This window comes from Dermacentor andersoni, chromosome 10, assembly GCF_023375885.2.
Source record: "Dermacentor andersoni chromosome 10, qqDerAnde1_hic_scaffold, whole genome shotgun sequence".
Lineage (NCBI taxonomy): Eukaryota > Metazoa > Arthropoda > Arachnida > Ixodida > Ixodidae > Dermacentor > Dermacentor andersoni.
The window spans coordinates 58,074,643-58,098,872 of record NC_092823.1 but is presented as its reverse complement, the minus strand read 5'-3'; the positions used below and the strand labels follow the sequence as shown (position 1 = coordinate 58,098,872).

Genomic DNA, 24,230 nt, shown 5'->3' with positions numbered 1-24,230 from the left:
ATTGGTTCGTAACTTATCAGCGGGTGAACGCAGTCAACAATTGGGGCGATGCGACTAGGGTGACCAACGTAATATATTACTTCATCGCCATCGCCAGTCTCTTGTTCCGTGATAACGAAGCGGAGGTTAATAACTACGCATCGTTCAAGGCAACCTTATTGTAAATCTTCGGTCACTCCTTGGTTCGCAAGCTCCACGAAGAACAGCGACTTCGTAAACGAGAGTAACAACCCAGTGAGAACTTCTCCAGTTATATTGAAGACGTCATCGGCTTGTGTAAGCATCTAAATCCGTTGATGCACCAGTCCGCTAAGAACAAGAACATTCGCTTTGTAATAGCGGATGACGCATTTCAAATGTTATTGGCCAGAGACCCACAAACTGCCGCAGCTCTTGTCAGCTTGGGACAGTCTCGACGAATTGCGCAAGCAACGCACCCAAACTTGGCGCCCTCTAGAACGTAATGACTCGATGGCAGCCTTGACTCTGGGTGACCAGAATGCCCTGTTGATTTAGAGCAAGGAATTTGTGCCTGAGGGAGTCGCCCGAAAGCTCTGAATTTTATCGAACACGCCCGAGCCCACACAGGCACAATATCTGGCTCCAAGCATGCCACAAATGATACAAGAAGAGGTCCCTGCCCGTTTGCCTTTCGTTCATCCGCCACCTTTGTAGTCTGCACACTTGTCGCATGCGCAAGTCGTCGCTGCCGAGTCGCCCTATCAAGCAAACTACATTCTAAAAGCAGTTGCACCCTTTGGGGTGCATATTTGCCACTCAACAATCATCGTCATCTGTCTTGCCCGCATTTCCTTTCTTTAGCACTCAGAGCCCGGTACTTCCAAGCCGTGAACGACATGCGCGTTATCAGCATGACAGCATCCTCGTCAAGAATGTAGCGAGCACAGCACTTTCAACAAACGAAGCGCAAGCAAGATAGATGACGATTATTCATCATCATCATCATCATAACCATCATCATCCTAATCATCACCAGCAGCACCATGGTTACGCCCACTGCAGGCCAAAGGCCTCTCCCATACTTCTTAAACTACCCCGGTCATGTACTAATTGTGGCCATGTTGTCTCTGCAAACTTCTTAATCTTATCCGCCCACCTGGCTTTCTGCCGCCCCCTGCTACGCTTCCCTTCCCTTGGAATCCAGTCCATAACCCTCAATGACCATCGGTTATCTTCCCTCCTCAAGGTATGTCCTGCCCATGGGAATTTCCTGTTCTGAATTTCAACTAAGATGTCATTAACTCGCGTTTGTTTCCTCACCCATTATGCTCTTTTCTTATACCTTAACGTTGCACCCTTCATACTTCTTTCCATAGCTCATTGCGTCGTCCTCAATTTAAGTAGAACCCTTTTCGTAAGCCTCCAGGTTCCTGCCCGTACGTGAGTACTGATAAGATGACGATAATTTTTGTGTGGAAAATACACACTCCAAAAGGTTCAACTGTATTTAGAGTGTATTATTCCTCGTCAGCACCCCTTCGACCACCACTAGTTCTGTTAAGCCAACCAGTCCCTACGTCTGCGAATCCATGGCGCCCTATTTGTTATTCTTACGGTTATGCAGGGCTTGTGGCACGCTACTGTCGCCATTGCCCTCCTTTTCAAACTGATGTCATGCGCCCGTCTGAGTGTGACCTTCACGCTTTATGGGACAGGGCGCCTGCAACAATCCTCTTCGCCCGAACGCCTGCCCTCCGCTAGCTGCCAATACTCATCACGCCGACGTCACTTTCATTTACTTATGCGCCGTCGACCCTGCCCTTCTGTCGAGGAAAACTGTATGTCACAGTCCCCAAGGCACAAATTTCTTTGCCGTCAAAAAATTGAAGTCCTAGAACTTATGCAGCCAACCTCATTGAAGTTGTTGTGGACGGCTTTCGTACCTTTGCTCTTGTGGACACTGGTCCTGCTGTTTCTGTGATAGATATGAAGCTTTGCCGCTTGCTTAGGAAGGTTACGACGACGTCAAAGGTATTCTCGCTGCGTACAGCCAGCGCACATTATATTCAGCCGTCAACCGCCTGCAGAGCCTGCGCGTCATTGAAGATGTGTATCCTATCGAATTTATTGTGCTATCGGCCTGTTCGTATGATGTTATCCTCGGTTGCGATTTTCTCTCTTGCCCCCATGCGGTCATTGGCTGTGCTCTTTCCGAGGTCACGTTCTCTGAGTTCTGTTCTGCGTCGTCTTAACCTAGGTTGGCAACGTTGTTTGTCACCGACGATACCAACATACCACCTGCGTACAGCCCTTGCCCCCTCGTCCTGTGCCGGTGTTGGTGATTCCATAGGTCTGCTTACACCCTCCGAGACCATTCAACTCTGCAGAAATCACGCATTCTCATTTGCCCTTCTCAATGTGCCCAACGGCACAACATCCTTCTTTGTTACGAAATCGTTGCCAGTTCTCTCAACCTTACTCCGTGGAGAGTATATAGGCACAATTCAGGCATTCGGCGTATCCTCCATCTTCTGCCTTGACGACGCGGACAATTTGCAACTTAGTGCCCAGACACCTTCTTGGTGTACGCCTGATCGCCCATTTCAAGTTTGGCTCCACCATCAACGACGAGATTGCAGAGGCGCACCGCGAGAAACTTCTTGCGCTTCTACAGTAGGCGCTTCTACTGTTCTCCATCTGATTGAGATAGGCTCCCTCAGCGCCCTTACCATGTATCCCTTGCTGAGCGTCGTGTCATCTACGAACAAGTCGACGGCATGCTTCAGCGCAGCATCATTCAGATGTCCTGCAGACCATTATCGTCTCCTGTTCTTGTCAAGAAAAAAGTTGGCTCGATCCGCTTTTCCATCAACTATTGCCGCATAAATAAAGTTACGCGCCAAGATGTATATCATCTGCCACGCACTGATGATGCCTTAGACAGCTTGCAAGGAACCGAATCCATTTCATCACTAGACTTAAGATACAGCTATTGGCCGGTCCCTATGGCACCGTCCGATCGCGCGAAAACAGCATTCGTAACACCCGATGGGCTGTACGAATTCAATGTTATGCCCTTCGGCCTATATAATGGCGCAGCAACATTCCAAAGGATGACGAACAGTGTCTTGCGTGGTCTAAAATGGAATACATATCATACTTTCGCCGCTTTGTGAAGAACTTCGCTTTGATAACAGCACCACTGACGAAGCTGCTCACCCGTGATGTCAATCTCACTGGTTGGTCGCAAGCGTATGATGAGGCTTTCGCCACATTGCGTCGTCTCCTTACTTCACTGCTCATTCTATGTCATTTCGACTCTACCGCTGCAACTGAAGTATACACGGATGCTAGTGGGATAGGATTTGGCGTTGTACTTGCCCAGCTAAAGCCTAGCTTGTCTGAGTACGTAGTTACGTATGTGAGTCGTGCCCTCCCTACGGCAGAGTACAAGGACTCGGTTACCGAAAAGGAATGTTTGGCAATTGCTTGGGCGTTGCAAAAATTTCACCTTACTTGTACGGCATTCGTTTGATGTCGTCGTCAATCACCGTTCCCTCTGTTGGGTGGGTTCATTAAAGTATCCGTCGAGTCGACGTGCACGCTCGGCAGTACACTTACAAGAATTCAGTATTCGCGTCATTTACAGCTCAGGACGAAAGCACACCGACGCCAACGCACTTTACCACTCGCCCATGCTTTCTGACGTTGCACCTGTTTTCCTTTCCACAAATTCCTTCGCTAACTTCAATATTGCTGAAATGTCTACAGAACAGTGCAAGGATCCTTGGATAACCTCATTCATATACGCTTTCTCTGCACCTTCGACAACACCATCCCTACGGCTCTATCGCGCCCTTCGTCTCCAAGTACCTCGTTATGCGCTCTGGGATGCCATATTGTAGCGCCGCAACTATAAGTTAGATGGTCGGAAATGGATTCTTGTTGTATTTCACCATTCGCGCTCCGACCTGTGCAGGCACTTCCACGCAGGCCTACAACACGCTCACTCTGGCGTTTTGAAAACTTATGATAAACTTCGCCAGTGATTCTACTGGCGTGGAATATACACATACGTGCGCACATTCACTCTTGCATTGAGTGTCGGCGCCGGAAAATAACTTGTCCTACGCATGGCCCACTACAATCATTACCGCCCGGATGCGTACGAATGACACCCAGCCTCAGAAGCCGCTCAATATGCCAAAGGGTGCCGCCAAATGGCACGCTCATTTACATCTGCGACACAAGATCTTCAAAAAGAACACCTTGACCTCGCTAAACCTGCCCTAAGCTCCCCTGTTGGCTCGTTCGCGTGGCTTTCAATTTGATACCAGGACCACGGTCGCTCCAGCAAATTTGCAGCGAAATGTCCCGGTCCCTACAGGTTCGTACAATGCACGTCGCCGGCGAACTACATCATCGAGCCTGTGACACCTCCCACCAGCAGACGCCCCCGCGGTCGTGAAACAGCCCACGTGATCAACTTAAAGCCCTACTATGACCCTCTTGTGCTCGCCTCACCTTGAGCCGCCAGAATGACTCCTTTTTGCCACCGGGACCGATGTGGTGCAAAAGAGTCAGGAATCATTGAGAGAAGACGCAGTCCGACAGCACGGAGAGCGAGAGCCAGCGACTGAGGCTCTTGGGCCAACGTTGTTATTATGGAATACTGCTTGTAAATAAACCTCCTTACACGTTAAATGGACAAGAACTTGGGCAAAAAGAACGCGACGCAGGTACAAGAAGTGAACTGTACTTGAAGGGAAACTTGGGCGAGTTGGTCGTAATTCATGTTTTGAATGACACATGACATGTGCAGGCGATTATTTCACTTCATAGCATGACATGCTGTGCGTTCATATCAACATGTCACCTTCTGTCAGAGATGACATTGCGTGTCATTTATGTCGTGTTATGGAAGCGGCGAATTGCGATGTTGTTGGCATTGCAGGTAAAGAAGAAACGTCGTCGCGCTGGTGAGGTTGGCATCTCTGTAGCGCGGCGGCAAATGTGACGTCATTTTTAGACCACGTGATGCCACTCTGCGAGTAGCGGCACGAGCAGCGAAATGTATAGGTACGTGTAACTCTGCTCCTTTTGGGAGCATACAGAGGGACGCTGCGGCAAGCGCGCTCAATGCGGCGCGCCGCGCCGGCCGCGGTATTTACGCCACGCAAAGTACGCAGCTACGCAGCTACGTGTGGCTACGCGTGACTGTAAGTTCACATCATGGCTGGAGTGTGCGCCCGCGTTCTCTGCTCTAGCCGGGCTACGTGGTGCGGGCAGGTTTTGTTCTGTACGGATAGTGGGCAAATCCATTGTGAGAACATCGTAGCGCTTAGTACGAAGAACGCAACGTCTATCCAGGAGCGACTGGGAGTGTGTGCGTACTGGCGCCCGTCCCTTGGAGCTGCTAATCACTATTTACCGCGAGGCGCTGCAGGCATAGCGTACGTGTGACCAGAGCTTAAATTTCACGCAGTTATAATGTTGGCATCCGCTGCTGAAGGTGAGAAGACGATAATCGCCTAATGCTACTTGACTGATTTCAGCTATTGGCCATTAGCAGCAGTGTATGGGAGCTTGAATATTTTGCAAAATATTACAGGCCCGAAAACATAATTTGATATTAAGAAACGGAGCGTTTCAGAAAAAGGTGACTTCGCCCTTAGTTCGTCAGCCGAAGGGTTGCCCATGAATGGAAAGCATAGGTGAGATTTTTAAGAACAGCATACGCTAACAGTGGAATGTGTTTTTTCTTCAGCTTAAGGAGGTGTGGTTCAGGACCCCTTTAAATATTTTTGTTCTTTCTTTGGCACGAACCGCGTGTATATTTGCAATATTTTCGTATTCGGCTGCACAACGTTACCATGTACGTTACCATCTACCATAGGTTGGTGGTGGCTGTGATGAAAACTTAATTTTTATCCGGCCACAAGCCCTGCCGCTCTCACGGCGTCGTCGGCCCGCAGGACGGCTGGAGTTGATCTTCTGAGACTGAGCTAAGCAGCAAAGCACAGCAACGGCTATGGATGCGTTCGCTAGACGCCGTCTCCCCGTTGCTACTCGCCAGCCCATGGCAACCCCAGAGCATATATTTTTAATTCGGCTCTGTAAGGTGGTGCCAAAATCAGATGTTCCGCCGCTCAACTGTGAAAGAGTGCAACCAATTTGTATGCCCTCACGTATCCCGAAATATAACGCAGGGATAGGTGATTTCTTAGTACGCAATATTCCATCCTCTTTTGCTAACTATTCTTTGCGTGGGAGACACATTTTATGTTTTTCAGCTAGCGTGTGTTGAATAGACGGTGTTACGATAAACAGAGTAGTACATTGCCTGTGACATCGCCATTGCCTCCGGTAATCGGTGCTGCGGTGCCGACACACAGATTTAAAAACAAATCCTTGGGTTGTACGTGCAGAAGCCAGGGTGTGGTTATGAGGCACTCCGTATTGAAGGACTCTACATTAATACTTACTAGCTAGGGCTCCCCAACATACACGTCAGCCCATTGCATCCCCAGAGCATATGCTCAAGAGTTGCTCCTGAGCCTCAAAATTTACATTCGTTCGCGTTGTATATATCTGGATAAACTAAATACCAAAACTACTGGGTCACAGTATGGCCTTGTAATGGTCGCCTCAGGACAGGCTGCGATTTATTTAGTTTATGATGACGTCATGGATAAATACGGCTTTGCATTTTGTAATGTATTGTCATATCTTTGTATTTGGTCAATCTATCAGCCTTCTTCGGCGGCCCCTGAGTTGACGGCACCAATGTTTGGCGCTACTCGGTCGGTTAGCTCTCTAGCTGCGTAGCGTGTCTCCTCGTTGTTTACGCCGTCCCCTCCTGAGGTCGGAGCGAGTGTAGGTGTCCATAGTAATTGAATGTTTTTTGCCTTTTTTAGTCTCCTTTCAATAATATGTGTGGTGTCTCTGGGGATTGTCGGGCATTTGCATAGTTGCATATGGATTGCACCTTCTTTAATTTCTACGGAATTCTTATTTGCCTACTGCTGCAACCAACATTCTCATTGCTTATTCCCAATGCATCTAACAATTATTGCAAATGAGAATTGCTGCAATTGTAAAATTATTATTCAGGGAAAACATAGCTGCAAACATAACTGCAAATACTTGCATGTACTGTTATGTTGTATGAAGAAAATATTGGTGCAGAAGGTTTTCCAATGTAAAGCCAGGAAATTTATAGTATTGTACGTATACTTTGCATACTTACATGTTTCCAGCAGTGGCTCCTATACCATACGTTTTGCGGAGATGCATCCACAGCAGGACTTTGTGGTAGGCAGTGACAACAAAAAATAGCAAAGAGTCAGTAGCAGCCAAAGGCTGATACGAAACAACAACAACTTGAAGAAAATGCATAAACCCGATCGAGCCGCGTATATGGTATAATACACTCATATGAGAAATTTGTTTTCCCTGACGTCATACGAAGTTATTTGGAGGAAACTTCTCCTATTCTATTTGTTTTATTCTGAGCATTTTTTAATCTTTCAGAAGCGGTTTTGTTGTGTATTTAAACAGAGATGGCCAAGAGAAAAACCTCTGTAGTCACATCAGATTTCTCTGTTTGCTTGGCAGGACAACGTTGTGTAATATTTGAAAAATGTGTCAGCCCTTCCACTCGGTGAAGGACAAGCAGCGAAGCTGTGGTGCGTTTTACCTGAATCGACGAATCTCTTTATTTTAATATTATTATTATTATTATTATTATTATTATTATTATTACCGACGTATACAAATAAAGAATATTCCTTTTTTTTCTGAGAAGTAATCTTTTCATCGCCGATCTTGTACCGCCGCATGGTAGAGGGGAATTCCACAATATTTACAACTTCACTATGCTAACCTAATAATGAAAAGTAGATGAAACTCGGCGTAATGTTACAGTTCTCTTAGCGGATAATTGTCATATAATTTGTTTCGGCATAGTTTTGATAAAACAAGATTCACAGCCGTTTTGTGAAACCATACTCCCTCCATAGACGACCATGTACTGAAAGCAGACCGGAATGCTGAACGTTTAAAACTTCAGTGTGAGCAAACTAATTGTGACAAGTAAATCAAACTCGGTATAGTGACAGAGTCTTCCTAGCGGACAATTTCAGCATATCTTTTTCTAAGATAGCTACACCATAGTGAGAGGCGCAAAGCATTCGCGAGAAGCTGGAGACTAAAACTTTGGCGTGTCGACACGACACGTAGACGGATACACATCGACCTCCGCCGGAGTGTAGTGGTACAGTTTCTCCCACGTGCCTTTAGCCAAAGTTTCAAAAATGAAAGGCACTCCGGACGCGAGTTGAAACGAATGCATAATGTTGGCTACTGGCCTAGAGTTATTCCGGCCATTGCTTTTATTTTCCCCTTCACTAACGGAATAGTTATGTTTATTTGTTCAAGTTTTTAAGTATTGGCTGCAGACACCAAGTGTGATACGAAAAGTTTTAGAGCACCTTGAGAAAGCTCTCCATATATTGTTTTCAACACAATATATCTCACGTGGTCCTTTTTTCACGTTCCAAAGAAAGTCTTCAAATTACGAAGAAAAAAAATACCCCGTGATGGGGCAGTTGTGCACTGTTATTGTGCTGCTCTCAAGCATGCGATGGATGAATAAGGTCGCCTGCAAGGTCGGCTATGTGGGGTAGGTATCTGGGCATGCGGCTTTTATAGCATGACGGTGCTAATGCGTGCTGCTGGCCGAGCGGTGGCGAAGCGATAAAGCGTCTAAGGAGACGAAAGAGAACAAGAATATAGCTTTTGTTTTACGCTGAAACTGCACAAGAGCTGGCAGCCTCCCGACGGAGTTTTATAGGGTTAGGTGGGAAGGCGGGGTTAGGGCCGGAATGATTCCCCAGTGACCTTCAATCCAAAAAGCGCCCATTGATTATAATGCGTGTTTGAAGAGGTCACCATCTGCTGCAATGCACATTTGGCATCTGATAGACACATGTTGCGAGGCGTTCTTTATCATGGTATCAGGGATGGAGTTGCAGATTTGTCCTATTTTTTATTTTAGGTTCTCTTATGTTGTAGTTGGTGTCCGGTATGCTTGCTCTTTGACGTAGCCCCAGAGAAAGAAATCGAGGGGAGTTAAATCTGGCGACCGTGCCAGCCAAGCAATGGGCCCATGCCGTCCAATCCACTCCTGCTGGAATACCTCACGGAGCCATTTGCAACCTTTGCTATTACCGTGCGCGGGAGCACCATCATGCTGATAGCAAACATCCTTGATCCTAGCCAATGGAACTTCGCAAAGAAAATCCTCAAGAGCGCCATCAAGGATGTCGTTCACGTATCTTTCACCTGTAAGCGTGTTATCAAGAAACACGGGGCCTATGATAGTGCCAGCGTAAACTCAACACAACACATTAACCGATCGATCACTGATATTGGTGATGTGTCTTGAAAATCCAGTCAGGGTTTTCGTGGCTCCAATAGTGAGCGTTGTGGATGTTCACTTGGACATTACGTGAGAAGGTAGCTGCATCGGTCCACAGTACTATGTTGACAAAGCCTGAGTCCTCTTTCGTCTTGATTATAGGCCAGTTTGCAAAGTCCTTTTGATTTAGGAAATCGCGGAGCTTTAACATCTGGTGTTGCATGTGTTGCGGATGAAATGGCCTCTTCTTAAGTACTCTCCACACTGAAGAATTTGACACTCCAGCTTCAGCACCCACGCTACGAACACTTGCATGTCGGTCTGGGGAATACCTTGACGGAATATCTGTCTCGACGTCCTCACCCAGGGTTGGAGATTAAAAAGTCCAAGTCTGTGTCGGCGTTTCATATGCATGTACAATCGTCATTGAGCTTGGAACCGTACCTGGATGCCAGCGTTGAAATAGCTCAACTGCGCGCTTTCTATGTCCACATGACGAGCGTAGAGCCAAAACCATATCCGCACTTTCCTGAATGGAGTAAGCCATATCTGTGCTCTTTGTAGGTGACAGCCAGTTAGCGTTGCTGTGGAGAACACGCAGGGATACGGGTGCCTGAGAAGCACTGGATGTACTGCAGTTCGCTGGGACTGGTTCAAACGAGGTTTATAAGGTATGATCTACATGCGACATAGCGGAACAGCCTGCGGGCGCTCTGTCTGAGGGACTCACGCGTGGGTCACGGTGCATAAGTGTGAAGCCAGACGAGGCTACCCGATGCTGCAACCACGAAGTGATGCGCACCTGCGGGGTGCGAGATCAAAAAAGAACTTCTGGTAGACAGTAAATGCAAGAAGGAGAGCAGACGGGGTCAGTGCGAAAAGACTCATCGTCTAAGGAAAACATGCGTAATCTACCTTGAATATTGCAAGGTTTTTTTTTTACCATTAGTTACTTTTGTCCCCGTGTGATTGATCCGTTGTTGTTCAAGCCTTAACGTTTAAAGTTGTAGCATCATCATTCAATTAGAAAAATACTACAAGGTTATTTGTTTACAAAGGCAGAATGGTAGCAGCGCTCATCGCCTTCCATGGTTCCCACGCGCTTCGCCCTTTCCTTCTTTCAAGCAGAATCAAAATTCTGCTTTCGTATTTTCTTTTTTGTGGCCTAGACGTTTTATCGCTTCGGCAACGCTAGCGCAGCAGCATGCATTTGTCCCGTCATGCGATAATAGCCGCATGCCCAGATACCTACACCAGGGATAACGCCTTGTCGCCAGCCAGCCTCACTGCAGCCGACCTTATTCATCCATCGCACGCTTGAGAGCAGTACACTAACAATGCGCAAGCACCCCGTCGCGTTGTATTTCTTTCATATCGCGCGAGCTTTCTTTGGAACGTTGAAAAAAATAATACCACGTGAGTTATGTCGTGTGAAAACAATTTATTGAGCGGTTTCTCAAGGTGGGGGGGGGGGTGCTCTACAACTTTGCATATCACAGTTATTGTCTGCAGCCAATACTTATAAAACTTGAATAATTAAATATAACTATTCTGTTAGTTAAGGGGAAAATAAAAAATAGCCTGAGTAACTCTAGGCCAGTTCCAACATTATGCATTCGGTTCAACTCGCGTCAGGAGTGCCTTTCATTTTTAGAATTTTGGCTCAAGCTTCGCTGTAAAAAGTCGTATTTCTCCTCTGGCTTGATGGATTTGCTGCAATGGCTTTATTAGGCATTTCCATATTTTCATTGTTCTAAGCAATACTTGCTATCATAGCTAAACTGCGAAGCTTTATTTTTCAGAAATCCGTAGGGGTTTCTTTTGCAGCCCCACGCTACAATCGGGTAGCTTCTTCCACCTTGCCGATTTGCGCACAACTGATTTGGCAGTTAAAATAGGGTGCAACGACTTGTTGCAGATCAGTAATGCTGCACTTACCTACGACGTTACGAAGCTAGAGGTCCGAGAAACGCTTGATTACCCATCCCTTCATGTATATTCTATGGAAGGGCATCTTATGTGAGTTTGTCGCGCAAGACGAGGCCTAATTATCACGCCTCTCTCCGCTGTCGCAGAATATTTACGCATATCATATTAACAATTTAAACATCTCTTTGTCCGGGAATATCCTATCTAACTGAAAACAGCATTTGAATGAAACAAGCAAATCACTCATTAGGTGACCTAAAGAGTGCTGAACGTTGATGGGCACACTTCACAAAGAGTGAGTGAAAACATTATTTGAAATGTCCGGGGATTTAGGCTGGATGGGGCTATAATCATCCCAGCCTAGGCGACGACCTCGAGTGCTTGAACATGGACGGCTGCCTCGGCGTGCCGGACGACCTACAGTTAATTGGCGAGGTCGTATCATAGCCGGGCCCAAAGCTTCGCCACCACTCAGCTTTGGAAAACTAATCTGCGGCAGTGATTATACAGGGGGTTTCACGTAACTTGAACCAACTATGTGAAAAACGTGCTTAACCGCAACTGGGTGAAAGCCACAACCTATGTTCTGCCGTCATGTAGCACTCTTCTGAATATTTCTTATATTGCGCTTAGATAGGCAATTACCAGTGATCAATTATTCAAAAGCTTAAGTATTCCCTTTAGGCCCTAGCACGTCTCACTACGTGAAGAGGAGGTTCAGAAACAACCACTCCAATTTTTATCGAAACGTAAGTGCTGCAAGTTCTATTTTTTTTTTGTTTTTACCGTTTAACAAAAGGCCGCGAAATGTTCAATGAAACCACGCGACTGCGCTCATGCACTATCGTATTAGAGCACTCCCACCGTTCTTTGAGCCCATCACTTGTCAGGTACCGCCAGTGCTTCCTTTCCGCGTGGCTACGTCAAAGATTCTGACGCACTGTGAAGCCGCTGCCTAGACGCGGCCACTCACTTCGGCGCTGTGCTTGCGCGGTTCGACTCGTGCACGTTTCTTTTCGAAGCATGTTTCTTTATTAAGCGGAATGCTTGATTATTACTTGGAAACTAATTAAGGGGAATATAAAAAATACTCTAGGGAGCGCCGCATGACGGCAAACCTTATGTCTTGGTTTCATTCAGCTGCAGTTACCCACTTTTATTTTTAAGTCTTGTTTTAAGTTGCGTGAACCACCCTGCACATATAGCTACGTCGGAGCCTCTAGGAAATGCTTGCGGGGCCCCTGCCCCTCCGGAAGAGTAATAAATTACCACCAATGATCTGACTTTGGCACACTCTTTGTCACCTAGGCAAAATGCGACCACCATTCAACGTTTCCGATTACGCATCCAGCAAGAGTTCCGTAAGACACAAACGTTGACAATCCTGAAAACGCAGTCATTGAAACCTTAAAGTAGCCGGAATCTGTGCAGGCTTCATTAGGACCCTGTTTTCAGTCATGTTCCCGTATTTTCATCTGAACTAGTGGTTTCATTCACAATTCCTGATCACCCACAACGTGAATTCCAAACAGGGCTCCTAAAATATTTAGTTATGTCGTTTCTTGGGCAATATTTTGCATGGTTTCTTTGCTAAATTATTGCTAATTTTTAGGTTGTCCTGCTGCCTTGATACATAGCTTATAATCGTGAGCAAAGCAATACGTATAGTTGACCGTCTGCTTTTGTGGAGAAATACTGTCACTAATCAATCCTGCATCTCATCTTCGTTCTTGGAGATGATCTTCCGTTAATTTTGCCAGTCAACTCATTTGTCGTGATAACTTCCACATTTTTGTTCACTGGGACTCGTAGGTTCTCACTGCACAGTCTTGCGGATACAAATAACATACAACTATTTAACTCTGCGTGCTCTATCTTTTCCATACCGCCTACCGAAAGTAATAGATGACGTGCGCAGCTGAACAGCTTCCTAAACTTTGAAACGTCACAACCTGAGCTTCTTCATGTTGCCTCACGAGGAAAAACAATGCGAGGAAAAAATAACACAAGAAATACTAGACAGGAAGAACGCCCACTACCGATTGGTGCACGTATTTTTCGTACAGAAATATCTACGCTCCAAATGAAAAGGGACGATCAAAAACTTCCACACCGCGCGCTTGCTGTAGCAGTAACCGTTAAATAGACTGGCAGTACCGAACAGTAAGGCAAAGAAACGTCGCGTCCATGTAGTTGCATTATTCTCTGTACAGTGTCACGGTTATCGAGGCACGCTATCTTTCTACTGAGCGCACCGGCAGCTTTGCGTCAAATGTGGTGGAGTGGCTGAATCTTCTCTAGGAGATTCGGTCGACACGCCTACTTATCTAGCCCCATACAACTGCTGTGAGATGCAGAGATTGGACAAGTCGCATGTCGCGACACACGTTCTTATTTCCTCTACCCAACATTGTATTTCATGACCGAGGCAAGCAAATCTCAGCAACGAGGGAATAGTGCGGCATGTGTCGTATAACATGTGAATACCTCCTCGTAGCAGGTCAGTACAGGTTTTCTGCGGACAGAACATTGCCTTGATACGGCCATATTGCCTTCTCATTAAATGAATATCTCGCTTCACAGTGATGTCATTTAAGGATAATCCAGCAGAACTTGTCTCACGCTGAATATCCATTTCAATTCGATTAGCGTTGAAATGATGCAGCACTCCTGATGCAGCACCACACAGCATTGCCAAATTCTTCACCTCTGTGTACCCGTCTTCCCCAAGTTCCCGTTTACAACGCCTGCTTCATTTTTCCAGATCTCAACACTCCTCGTTGAATGCAAGCTCTAGTCCAATTCTGTTCGCTCGTATTTGTATAATCGGCCACTTTCCGTGCCCATATTTTACATTTCAATAGCTAACTACTCCAATTTTCCGTTGCGGGCTTTTTAGCTTAGTGCCTCTTGGTCAATAACTATTAACATACTCAATCATTTTCTAAGTAACAATCGTGCACTCACAGGACCACAGTCAATCTTGCACAGACCTTACTCGATGGTGGCGAACACTTTCTGTCAAAGCGCTGGCATTAGGATATATGCAAAGAGACAGGAGGAAACCCTTCTGCTGCCTTTCTCTTCGACTCCTTTCGGATACTTGAGATCACGCGACAACCAGCACTAGGTGCATGGGAGGAAGCGCCCATATGCAGAGACTGGATGTCTCAGCTCGTCCAGTGTTTTCTTCGGTCGGTGGCGGGTACGCGCTCAACTACGCGGAATACCATCAACAGCCATGACTGCGCTAGAGGAAGAGACGCGCTCACCTGCCCCTCAGGCTCAGTGACACAAATAGCGGATAATTTTATGAAAGAGCGGCCCACACCCAGTGTATTCGTGGTTGAGCCTGCGAAATGATCGGGTTTGGGTCCTTAAAGAATCCTTATGTTGGTCCGATTCCGCTCGGCATCGGATAAATTTAAAGGAACGTTTTTGTCATTGTAGAGCGGCTTATTCCCAGTAGCACATGGCTGGTTACGCAAGCTGACTCAAACACGTTCATTGAATAGCGACTCACAGCTAGTGTCACGCAGTGACCAAAGTTGGCATCAGAGAGGTTCATTAAAAAAATACCCATCTCTTTCCACTCTATGAAGTAGGAAGACCAGCGAAGCTGTGTATGCTGGCCCCTTAATGGCGAACTGCACCTCCGCGCCTCCGGGTCTGCCCGGCATTGTACTATTTTCGCGATCGGCCCACATTTGGGCAATGCTTAACACCTGCTTCACCTCCGCCGCGGGTCCGCCCTGCATTACACTATCTTCGGGATAGGCCCACGCATGAGGAGCTCTTAACGCCTGCTTCACCTCCTCCGGGAGTCAACCAGGCATTGCAGAATGTTCTGGATAGGCCCACGTATAGGAAGTGCTTAACCCCGGCTTCGCCTCCACCGCGGGTCCTCCCGGCATTGCACCATCTTCAGGATGGTGCAAGTGCTTAAGGCCTGCTTCACCTCCGCCGCGGGTCGGGCCGGTATTGCACTACCTGGGGAATCGGCCCATGTATGGGGAGTTTTTTGTTCACGACACGAAAATTTTCTTGGATGGTAGAGGTATATAGCTTCGCTGTAAAACCAGCGCAGGCCGATTGGCACGTTCCCAATGCTGAGTGACAACGCCAGAGTATACTTCAACTGTTGAACCTATCAATTCCTGCGTATGCAGAGACTCAAGTCAGCGTGAAGCAGGTACGTGGATGATTCACACATATGTACACATTGCCACCTACTCAATTACCCAAGTTGTTCTGTCTGTCGGTTGCAAACAATGTTCCCTAAGCACAGCAGCCCAATACCCTATTCATTAAACAATTGTATCCCCAGTGACTCAGGTAGGCGAGGAGGTACAAACATTCATACATACGTAGCCCCGGAAAAGTTATTGAAGTACCCTAAAAATGGTAGCGCAATAAGATAATACCGCAACCTCCTATCTCTCGATGAAGACGACATTCATGCAAACGGTATACTTTGTGGCGCAAAATACATTTCTGGAAAAGGGACAGAAGAAAGGGAGACAGTGAAGCGCCAACAGTGGCGCTTCACTGTCTCCCTTTCTTCTGTCCCTTTTCCAGAAATGTATTTTGCGCCACAAAGTATACCTAGGAAATCTAAGCACCAACTTGCCCAAGAAGAAGTCCTTTTGGTTCATGCAAACGGATTGAAGCAACGTAGCAACACAGCATATCGCGACGGCCTAAAGAGGTAATAAATAAAGTGTGTATGCAGGCGGAATCCCCTGTCGTGCATCCCCTCTGAACTCGTTGAGCAAAATGAGGCACCGCCATGATGTCAGCGCGTGGGGTCTGTGTAACATATATTCGCACGACAACGTTTGAATATCTTCGACGGAGGTGTTACTTCGCCAAATCAGCTAAGTTGATGTCACGTTTGTTGGTGAAAAAGTGACGCATACTCTGTAACAAACCCAGCAACTGCAAGTGCCACCCACGAGGTTCCCTGGAATTGGTACCTATCCTGTGGCAAATACCCAGAGACCCAAGTTTGTCCGACGTTCACTTTCAAACACGCTTCCCTCACTGTAGCGGCTCGATGCTCTAGCCATTTCACCATGGACTCTATAATACAGAGCAATCCACACTTGTAATAGAATGGTTGGAGGCCCATCCTGATAGCCTAAAAGACCCTCTTAAAATGCGCGAAGAAAGGTAACCACATGAAAATGCACTACTAATGCGATTACCAATCTTTGGATAGGTTACAAAATTCTCGGGGACCGACTGCAGACCTGTCTATGCTTCTGACCGTTTTTCCACCAACTTAGGTCACGGGTTGTCCGGCGTCAGATGAGCGTCGGGTTCACGAGCTGAGGGCACATTACTGAAACAAAGAGCGCGACAATCTTGGCCCATTCAGTATGTGGCACTGTACTTAGGTGCCACACATCAACAAACCTCTGTGATGCCGACTTGGCTAAACTAAAAAAAAAAAAACATTATGGGGTTTTAAGTGCCAAAACCACTTTATAATTATGACGCACGTCATAGTGGAGGACTCTTGAAATTTTGACCACCTGGCGTTTTTAACGTGTACCTAAATCTAAGTACACGGGTGTTTTCCTATTTCGCCTCCATCGAAATGCGGCCGCCGTGGCCGGGATTCGATTCCGCGACCCTGGGCTCAGCAGCCGAACACCAGAGCCACTAAACAACCACAGCGGCTGACTTGGATAACTGAACACGCGGCACTAGATATGTCACATGTGGTATGCGCCGCTCTTCAATGAACAGCTTTGAGGCCGCCTTCAACAATTGGGTATGTGCCCCTCAGTGTCTGCTTCTCCTAAATGAATCTCTTTGATACCAAATAACTACGTATGGTATCAGTAACTAAGTAGGGTAAATAGGCATGCGCCTCAGTGAAGCTGCCACTATAGAATAACACAAATAATCCTTTAAACTTCCTTAATGCTCGTCGGAAATTCACCCACCCCACGTGTTGTCCCAAGGGTAGCGCAGTTGGTGAAGTAGGAAGCGTGAGGGAGCAGCCTGGCTGCATAGATGTTTCGGCACCGGCATTACGACGTGTCGGTATTTTGCACAAACGCTAATCGCACTTATATTGCCATTCATCGTAAGAAGGGCTGAGCCGGAATTTTTCTGAAATCCACCACGTATGAAACATGTCTTCATATCACATAAGAACAATAGCACATGACTGCACTGGTGTCTGTGATAAGTTGATTGAATTAAATTGAGTCTGGGTGCTAACTAGAGCCTGTAACTATTTATTTTAAATGTGACGCTTGAGGTAGCATTGATGCAGAATTGCACGCTATCACACATTACCGTCTTCGGCACATGCAGGCTATGGAGGGAAAGATGGGAAGCATGGACAATTTACTTACCTTAGTCCCAACAAGGCAGAAATGATGAGATACGCTACCAGTTTCTTCGCAGTGGCCATCTCGTTTTTTGTTATCGCTGATGGAAAAAAGATATTCTTTCGTGAGATTAAATTCATCTCTTCATTTGATGGTGTTTTCAGTAAATATTCAAAATAATGGTTTTATCAGGCGCCTTTAAGTACTCTGACGTAGGCACAAGCAAACGCGAATTAAGAGTACATGATATTTGCAGGTTATATTGATAGGATTAGAAGTGCATGCGCAAGAAGCCTGTTCGTTATCTCGCGCCATTTTCATGTTATTTTTACAACATTAACAGTTCATTTCTTCATTCCAATGCTGCTTAATCTCACCGTGCAGTACTGAAAAACGCTATCTCTCTTTTTGAGCAAACGACCGTTATCATTTAGCCAAGTAGTAGAAGTTTAAAGCTCACAAACATGGAGGAACGTCATTAGGAGGCGCAGCGAGCGAGAAACTATTCTGACGTGTTGATCTCATGTCCGGTTGGGTTTTGAATTCGTTTTTGAGTTAGCGCCAAACCGTACCAGCCGACTATGCGGTGGCTCGGAAGCCCAAGGACCCACCTGCCCCTTTACATATGCACCCATATACATATTTTACAGAAGGTCAGGCCCAATCGGCATTGCCAATGCCACAACCTGGTTTCTTTTAAGTTGTCTCAAGCTCAACACTTCTTAACTTTATTTTTCAATTCTCAAGGACCTCAATATAGCTTTGATGGCGCAAGCGTGCTTGATCTCCTACATTAGACATTTCCGCTTCACTTTTAGGAATCCTGGTAATAGAGTGAAAAACTTATTAGTTGCACTGGTATCGACCAATAATTGTGCATCTATAGGCTGAAGAAAGTGAGGGCGCCTAAGCGCTTTTTATTAATTGCCAAAGCGAAAGTAGTGTCCAGCTGAACGCCGCATAGCAGCCTTTCGAGTTCTGCGCTTCGAGTAATAAACCATAGTCGTACGTCCTCCCAGAGCCAGCAAGCAACAGTCGCTTATGTGTCAACGGTGCGTGCCACCGATGTCCTACGCGTCGAGAGACAAAGGAAGCCGCATCGACCCCCAAGACCAGCGGGGGATCGCGGTACATGTCGCCCAAGCTAGCAAGCAACAGGAGCCTGCGGCGCTGGCTCGGGCATCGCGTGCCGGCTTCCGAGAGCGAGAGCGATGGTGACGTAGCGTCGCGGTGGTGCCCTTTCCCTTCCCGCAACACCTGACGCGCCATGACAACAGCAGGAAACCCCTTTCACGCTCTCTGCTCCGTCGAGGTGCGTTCAATGACGTCGCTGCAAATGACAACTGCTCGAGGCGCGTTCTTAGCTTGGCGTCACAGCCGATGGTACAGCTGCTACGGAAAAAGAATGGCACAAGTGAATCATGACCGGAGCGAAAAAATTGCGACACGCGGCGCTATTGTTGCCGAACGCGCTGATAACGAGATTGCCAGGCATATTCCATTTCCAAAGCGGGGGTTGCCGGCAGAAAGCAGCCCATCCCGATGTTGCCCCATCGGATATTCAACATCTTAAAAACACGCTTGTGCATTTCTTATTGGCCGAACCATGCGCCGATGTAGCTGCGCACATAATTTCGTTTTTTTTTTTTTTTTTCGCGCTGGCGTTGCGAGCAACGGTATCTTCATCTCAGCTTTCCTTTAAAAGATTTGCTGGGCGATGCACTGTCAAAAGTAGCGTGTGGAAGTGCCTACGTCACACGACAGCAAGACTTTAAAAGTAGGTGTAGTTCGCATGAAATTTGCCAGAACGACTTTAGGATGCCGCGAATCGACAAGGAAACAAGGGTTCAAATCTTAACCCTTGTTCAAGCTGGGCGGACAAGGAGGAGCGTTGCTGTGGAGGTTGGGTGCTCGCTTGGAAGCGTTACGCGGATCGTTCGAGCTTTCCTCCAAGAGGCAAGGATTGAAGACGCGGCTCGAGATGGGCGCCCAAGACGAACCAGCGAGGAAGAAGACAGATTGATTGTCGCCGCTGCCTGTTGGGACCCTTTTATAACAGCCAAGGAGATACGGCAGGAACTCGGCCTTCGGATATCCCTTACTACTATAAGGGAACGCCTTCGTTCAGTGGGGCTCCGCAGTAGAATGTCTTGCCAGAGGCCACTTTTGACGCGACAAAACAAGACGCTGAGATTGGAGTTTGCCACAAGACATCTTTTCTGGACGACTGAAGAATGGATGAATGTAGTGTTCACCAACGAATCTACCTTCAGCAGCAAGTGGGACCAACAGCGCCGTGTCTGGCGGCCAGACTGTGCCCGGTAGGTCATGTGCTTCCGTGTATAAAAGGACAGGGAAGCAGCGCTTGCCTACGTGTTCTTTCGTCTCACATATGTTAAGAACAAAATGGCCGAATGTTTATGGCAGCTGCTGCGGTGGTCTTTTCATTTTATTGCATTTCTCTACGCCTGGCATATTTTAAAACCTGTTGCTAAGGAGTTTACTTTTCATTTAAATCCTACTACGCGAATTTCTGAAAAAAACTGTTGAGCTGCTGCGTAACAAGCAACACGTGAGCTTTGTTTTTTGTTACAGGTTTGAACCCGAGTATACGCAACACGTCATTGCTATCGGCCGACGATCCGTCAATGTGTGGGGTGTTATAACATACCAAGGGCTTGGGCCGCTCATCCGGATAGATGGAGCTCTGACAGCATCAGCCTATGCAGACATACTCGAAAGGAAGTTAATTCCTTTCATCCTGAATGGCTCGTTTCCGGATGGATGCTTCATTTTTCAGCATGACAGGAGCCCCATCCACACAAGCAGGTATAATTACTTGCAACCTATATGCACTTCGCACAAAAGAACTGGCAAACTTTTTGCTCACAATTTGTAAATGGATGCTATGAATTGATATTAGTGCATTGAAATGGAGGGCTAGGAGTCTGTTTTTTTTTAAATAATATTCTCAGTTGAGGCCTATATGATGTGGGCATTCTACCGGTGCCTTTTGGGGCTAATGAACATGTGACTGTTGTCATTTAACTTTTTTTGTCTTTATCCACTTACAACGTTATTTTCTGGCTGATCCTTCAGAAAAGTTGTCACTATAATTTTTTTTTCTGTTCATAAAATGTTGAGCCCTAAGGCTGTTATTTTTTTCCGAAGGAGTGGTTTCGTTCGGTATTTAAGAGAGTAATGCACCGCGGTGCTTATGCACAACAGCGTTAGCTTTCAATTATTGCACCCTCATAACTCCCATGTGCTGTTCCTATGTTTCTGCTAAGCAAAAAGCTTCCCAGGCTTTTTGCTTAAAATGTCAAAATGTCTTTTTTTTTCTTTTTATGGATGGTGCGGCAGAGGCTTGAGCTGCGCATTCAGGAGCTTCCATGGCCTCCAAAAAGAGCGGACTTCAATATTATTGAAAATGTGTGGGGCCTCATGAAGCAGCAACTGGCAAGACGGCAACTGCACGGAGCGTGAAAAGATCTGCTTTGGGAGGCTGTGCAAGAGGAATGGAAGCGACTCCAGGGCCTGCCTGGTATTGCGAGCACACTCTATGCCTCACTGCCCGCACGGGCACGCAATGTCGTAATGGCTGGTGGAGCTTTCGCGCGTCACTAAGCCACTAGCCTGGAAGGGATTTCTTAATTTATTGACAGCTGTCAATTCATTTTATACTTTCTTTATTGCACATTCTGCGCTATAATGTTAAGGACATTGAAAATTAAAGACAAAATTTGGAGCTCAAGCTGTGCTGCGATCATTTGTTGCCAAAAAGTAAACTCACCTCTAGAATATGCATGTTCATGCATGGTCCCCTGTATCTTCACTAGCGCTGACAGCCTTTGACAGTCTATCGTCCAGCAAATTGTGGGCTTTGAGGGAAACGTTCGCTAAAGGAAATGCTGCCGGCCAAAACGCCAGCTCAAAAAAAAGAAAAAGAAATGAAGTCATGTGCGCGACAACGTTGGCGCATGATTCTAGCGATAAGCAGAGCATAAGCTATCATTTAAAATGCAAGCTTTCGGATGGACAGCTTTCTGACGACCACCCCCGCTTTGGAAATGGAATATGCCTGGCAATCTCGCTATCAGCGTGTTCGGCAACAATAGCGCCGCGTGTCGCAATTTTTTCGCTCCGGTTATGATTCACTTGTGCCATTCTTTTTCCGTTGCAGCTGTACTTCAGTTGAGGTTTCACTGCTACGGGAGGAATACAGACGACGGCTTTTTCGCTGAATGGAACATTTGGCACTTCCGCACCTACATGCGCATCCAACGCCCATTGTGAAACCAATGTGAAGCGAAGCGTTCATAAAGCAGGTAGTCAAAATTCTAAAATTTGCCTATTTCGTCCTGCGTCTCTGAAGTAAGGGAAACTGTGGCTCGCGCATCTTCTCTCGAACGGCAGTGTTTCGCAGCTCGACACAGGCGGTACTCTCCCTCTGAATGGCTCAGTTTGCGTTGGCACGACAGAAGTACACGTTGATTAGAGCATGACCTCCAAGATGGGCGCACAAGCAGGTTTTCCTCTGGCCATCAGATTCGCACAGAGAAAGCGAAATCTCAGTGGTGGGCGCTTTTTTACGCCACCATCGCGACGCTCGCAAGCAGACTTACGCACGTTGCACAAAAACGTAACCGAATATAATTAGACATGCTTCATTTAAAAACGTTATTGTACAAAGTTTCCAATTACAGCCGCACAAAAGTAATCGAAAATTTACTAAACGTAATTGACTGGCGCTTTCAGTGCATTTCCATGCCGCTTTACGTGCATTGCTTATCTTGCTTATTATTGCGTTTAAACATTTTACTCGTCATATGAACTGGTTTTTGTTGCGAAGGCAGCCGTTACACGGAGGAAAAAAAGAAGGAAATATAGGGAGGTTAGCTGTTTCGGTCTGTATGTGCGCAAGGGGTGTAGGGCGGTGTCGTAATACATACGAATTTTGCGCACAAATGTCCTGTTACTCGGCCTCTGGGTCGTGTGTGTAACAAAGCGCTTCATGGCTGCTCACACCTAAGACTTTCACAGTTTGGCCAATGAGCAACTGAAAAAAAAAATCGCCCGCATGTGACTTTCTGGCATCCTTAAGGCGCGTTTATAGAACGACATTTCTAGCGCGCGCGAAAGCGATGATTGCACCTAATCACGCTGCGCCGCTTGTAGTGCGCCGGGCCAAAAGCCATCACCTTTATATTTGAACTGCGTGAAGGCGCGCGCAGTCCGCTGCTTTCTTCGAAGCATGCACTGAACGAAGCCGAACCCGCGCGCCGCTTTGAACTGCTGCCTGAGACCGTCGGTTAACCGGCGTGGGTGGCTTTTTTTTTCTTTGTGCAATGCATCGCAGCTCGGCGAAGTCGGTGCGACCAACGCGTGGGCTGCGTATGCAGCAAGTGCCAGGTCGACGTCAAGGCACGTAGGAGCACGTTGGCCACTGCCGCTTACGTTGGCTGCGCGCGTACATCGAACTATTGACGTCGTCGTTCTTGCCAAAGTAGTGTGTGTGTGTGCGTGTGCGTACATGCGCTCACGCTACTAAGGACTGCGTACACGTCTTAAGGAGCCTTCGCTGTTGAGATGTCGTAGCTCTCGTAAGGAAACGAAAACTGACTCGCCCTCCCTGCCTTGTGAGTGCAGATATCCACCGAAGCTGTTACAAAACCGCCACTACAACTGCTGAGGAAGGTATGTAATGCTTAGTTTAAGGAACGGATACTGTTCTGAGCTTCTTTATTCAGAGATATACTGTTCTGTGTGTTCTATGGGTGATTTCAATGAACGTACGCACTGTTCCCGTAACGTTGCTGAGCACTTGTAGTTTCTGGCTGTTGCATGTTTTAACGCTATAGCCTTGAAGGGCCCCTCACCAGGCCCCTAGCGAATTTTTGCTATACGCTGAAAGTTGTTACGTGTCCTCTAGGGAGCATTCTGCCGCGAAATTTTTGATATCGGCTCCTTAATAGCCGAGATAGGAATATCTCAGTGCCGCCAACCCGTGACTTCAGCAGACGGGCTCCACTGCCAAGCAAGACACTCTCTCCACCCGCCCCGTCTAGCCTACGCAAGCGAAATTCCTTCCCTGCGTTCTTGCATAACGGACCTCGAGGATCGCGTGACGCGCACGTCACAGGCCCCGCCTTCATAATTTTTTTTGCTCCTCGCTTTTTTTTTCTTTCAGCGCTACGCACTTCCGCTGACGCCGTGGCACGCGAGCTGTTGTCTCGTTTGAGCAGCGCACGATTTTGCGCGCTGTTCACAAGGAAACATAACGAGCTGTATAATTCAGTGCTACACTAGTACTGAGACAGAACAAGCGAATCGTAGAGCGTGATCAAGGCGCTGGAGTACGGCAGAAAATGACGTATTTTCGGTACCTCCGCACGTGACCGCATGACCGTGGAAATAAGCAGACGAAGCGGAAGTACATCTCTCTTGCTTCTGTGCTAAGTAAAACAACAAAAAACCCGCAGACATTCCGTTTGTGTGTTTTATTATTTCTCTAAACTTCAATTCGCCAATTCAAGCAACAGATCGTACACATAACAGATGTTGTCTTGAAT

The 24,230-nt window shown here is 46.9% G+C and overlaps 1 long non-coding RNA gene across 1 annotated transcript in view; it reads right to left on the bottom strand.

Annotated features, from left to right (window-relative positions):
* Positions 1-24,230, bottom strand: part of LOC129380665 (uncharacterized) — a 42,189-nt gene that overhangs the window by 2,418 nt on the left and 15,541 nt on the right. The window contains exons 2-3 of the long non-coding RNA XR_008608849.2: positions 17,683-17,758; positions 7,211-7,268 (exon numbers count right to left, since the gene is read on the bottom strand). This is a non-coding gene — a long non-coding RNA (uncharacterized lncRNA). The remainder of the gene's footprint in view (positions 1-7,210; positions 7,269-17,682; positions 17,759-24,230) is intronic.